A 4,344-nucleotide genomic window follows, 5' to 3' on the forward strand; every position below is an offset into this window, starting at 1 on the left:
ATGTCCTTTCTTGGTTAGTATAAAGAAGTAAGATAAGCTATACATATAAGTTAAGCCAACATAAGAATTAATTTTGTCCTTTTTGGGAGAGAAGAGAATATACGTAGTACTACCTATGTCCCCTTTCCTTTGCACCATATGATTCATAAAGTTCTCATATAAAGTGAACACATAGTGCAAAGAAAAAAAGGGACATACCGACAGGGAGTATAAAGGTCTATCAGTCTATGTATATTGGAAATCGCTCTATGCTAATATGGAAATCATTGATTGTATTTCTACTCGTAAGGTTAAAAATAACTTGCAAGGATTAATAAATACTTTATCAATCATTGCTACATTTGCAAATTGCAAATCATATTCACTGTGGAAATTTTTGGTCGATTGCTACATTTGCAAATCGTATTCATTGTGGAAATTTACGGTACACGAGTAGTCGAGTATACAAGTGGTGATCTGTTACATTTTATGTGTCTTAATTGATTTGATGCTACAAAACCTTACAAGTATTTGGGATTGTCTCAAGTGGAAAATCCAAATATACTCCATCTCCGTGTCAGTTATTTATATGTAGTATTTGAATTTTTTTTATTTTTTTTATTTTTTTTGAAAAGTAATCTTTGAAAAAGAATTTTTAGACACGGAATCAAAATTCTTTTTAAAATGACCATCATTTTATATTTAATAATCATTGGTCGATTTTTTTTTTTTTTGTAAAAATTATTAAAAAATAATTTTTTTTTTCAAAAATTCATCGGGATATTAATCATGACAATAAAAAAATTTTCAAAACATCGTATCTTGTGTGCGGCAGGATAGCCCGTTTGTAAAAGAACAAAGTAACCCCTATAATACTGACCGAGTAACCCTATGACACTGTCGGAGTAACCCCTATAACACTTATGAAGTAACCTCTGTAATACTGACTGAGTAACCTCTATAATACTAACGAAGTAATTCCCATAATAACTGGTCACACCATGTGGTCAGCCAGATATAAGAATATAATTTTCGTAAAAAAAATGAATTTTTAAAAAAGAAAAATCATATTTAATAAGTTTGATTTATAAAAAAATAAATTAAAAATTGATTAATAGAAATTATCTATAGTAGTAGTCATTTAAAGATGACTACTGTAAAATTTGCAGTGAATTGTGGATTGATTAACACATGATGAAAAGTGATATAGACTGTTAAATTAATTACATTAGTATGACATTACATAATTAATTTCAACATTTTCTGTCCTCTTTTTGTTTTGTATTGAGGAAAAATCAGAGAGCTGAGCAGGTATAAGTCGGATTACCAAATAAATAAGGCGTTGAAATTTGAGTACACAAGCATGGTGTTATGGAATTAGGCATACTCCACGTACCAACACTTTTCCAATGAATGCTAAGAATTGTGGATGGGTGCGCCAATAAGTCTCGATCATATACATATAATGGTCCATCAATTACCGGAAAGTGAAGTCATCAACAACCCATTAACTACACAGTAATATTATACTCTGTATGTGGATCGGGAGTACGTAATACTTTTTATTTTACGGATTAATTAATTTTTTAGTATTAAAAGAGTTATAAACGATGAAAGATATAGTTAATATGTAATTCTAATTAGGGATTTGGCACTACTCTAATAATATTGCTAATCAAGTAAGGTAGTTGATATACGAAGTTGTCAAAGTACAATCTACCCAGTTGTTTTTAAAATGATGGTTTTTTCCTACTCTAGAAGAGTCAACTTGAAAATTTTCAACATGACCAAAATTTAAATTGGCCATTCAATGCATGTAGTAGGATTGTAGATTGTAGAAGTGGTCCATTATAATGTTCATAAGCTAGTTTAATGAACTGTAGTTGTGTTTTATATTGGTGTGGTCCGAAATCAAGAAAGAAATGAAAGCCATATAGTGATTCTAGGCCCTTCTAGGACCAATTTCTTAATAAGATTTTCATAAATAATTTAGCAAGGAGCCTACATACATGCATGATAATGTCCAAGGTAACGCGACAACAACAATTCTATCTCAAATAATCACATATAATTAGAGGTGATAATGAAAAATTAAGTAGCATAACAACTAACAAGTAGGTATACAAATTATCAACACTGATAAATTCTTTTGGAGTAATTAGCTTAACACATACCGTAAAATGGGATTTAGACATACCGGACTATCACAGTATAGTGTCGTGTGTTTATCAGATTTTAGTTCATCAACCCTTCAACAATGCAATATTTCAAAACCTAATCTTTCAACAGCTTTTTTAACTAACCAACAAATAATGAATGCATGGAAGTAAATTAAACAATACGATTGACTTAGTCTGTTAGTCATTGTCAAAACAATACTAAACATTAGAAGTACTATATATGTTTATTAGTGTTTTTTCCTTGAAAAAATATGTTTGTTTTTTTTTTTTTGATTAAAAAAATATATGTTTATTAGTAATATAGAAAATTAATAAATGATTACTCCCTTAGTCCCTTTATTTTTGTCTCATTGACATTTTTGGGATCAAACTTTAAAAGCTTTGATCATAAATTACTATTAATTTATAAAAGATAATATAGTCATGAGTGGTGTTGTTAGATTCGTCTCATTATATATATTTTTAATATCACGTTTTTATAATTTTTATCTATATGTAAATAAAAAATATAGACGTTTTAATACGCTTCCATGTGCAGTCAAATGGGGCAAAAAAAAATAAGGATAAAGGGAGTACTAATTAATTTGTACTCAATGCAAAAAAGTCTTTCCTTTTTGAAACATTTCTCTGCTTGAATGTAGGAGTGATTTATATTTTATTCGGTGGACAAAAATTTGTGATTGATGAACCAAATTACAGAGGGTTACTAACTTTTACTAACTCTTTGCTCAACAACCTCTTATTTTTCTTGTCTTGGATTGCGTGCAAAGTTCTTGCGTGATGAGCGGAGGGTATGATTGCCTTGATTTGTTGCTTAACATTCAAAGAAGAGTATCCAAACTGAAATTTAATTGCAGTACTTTTTTGTACTTTTCCTTAAGGGAGCCCCTGATAAAAAGTGATTTTAGTGATGTTAATTCAACCTATCTTATACTTTGTACTCCGTTCCGTAGTGGTTTCAAGTATACAACAATCGCTAAAGTTAGGGATTAATTTCATGTAGAGTTAGAGATGTTGAATTATAAATTTTCCAAATAACACATATAACTGTCTCATATTGATCTGAAAAAATAAGAGAAACACTTAATAAGGCTAAGGAGTTACTCCTCTCGTTGTCATATGGTTTTGGGATGAATCTCCATTGGTCTTGTGAAGTGAATTTTCTCTAGTGACATTCTAAGAGGGGGAAATTGGGGATCCGCCAATGCTGTCTCCTCCCAGGCTGCTGAGTTATATGCTTTGAATGACGGACTGTCAATTGCCGATGATTTGAGGATTAAGAAGGTCGAGATTGAGATTGATACTGAGTCTCTAAGAACCATGTTGCTGACTATACGAATTGGCAGCTACTGTTTGTGATGTTGCGATAGTCTTGTGTTCGAGCTATATATGAAGCTGACTTGAATGGATGTATATTGCTTTTAGGTTACTTAGGCTGTTGGGGGTGCTGTACCAGGATAGGCCTTATTTTGTGCAGCATCAATTTTCCTTGTACAAATTATTTGGTGCTTGATGTAATTATAATAATGACTTTAGCCTATTAATATAAGCAGTGGCGGATCTAGGATTTTATGGGTGTTGGGTCACCGTCATTCATCGACCAAAAGGTGGATTTTGCGAAGGATGATTTTGTGATGGAGGATGATTTTGTGGAGGAGGAGGATGAATTTTAGGACTAAAGAAACTTATTATATCACTTGTATGTTTCCTTTTCATTTTATAAAATTAATTACAATCTCAATGAGACTAATTGATATTACTCATGTAATATAGGTTACAATTATGGACTACATAGCTAGGATTAAATAAATAAAAGCAGTGACGGATTTAAAAAATTATCTATTATGGTTTCGGACTTAAGGAGTTATCGAACATTGTATGCATAAGATAATTTAAATTAGTTAATTACATGTACAAAATAATTTTTAAGCCTTAAACTTCCTGAGTCACGTGACCCAACAACACTGGTCCGCCACTGAATATAAGTATGTTTCTTTGTTCATGTGAAACAAAAATAATAAATAAATAAATAAGGCATAATATTTATGTACAAGACATAATATCTCTTATTATTCAAAAATTCGTTCCTAATCCTAGTGTTTGGTTCAGTATTACTCCAGTTGCCTGCATTTTCGGTTCAATTGTTTAAGATTTTTATTTTATTTTTATTTTTATTTTAAACAAG

The sequence above is a fragment of the Chenopodium quinoa genome, unplaced genomic scaffold (genome assembly GCF_001683475.1).
Source record: "Chenopodium quinoa cultivar QQ74 unplaced genomic scaffold, ASM168347v1, whole genome shotgun sequence".
Lineage (NCBI taxonomy): Eukaryota > Viridiplantae > Streptophyta > Magnoliopsida > Caryophyllales > Amaranthaceae > Chenopodium > Chenopodium quinoa.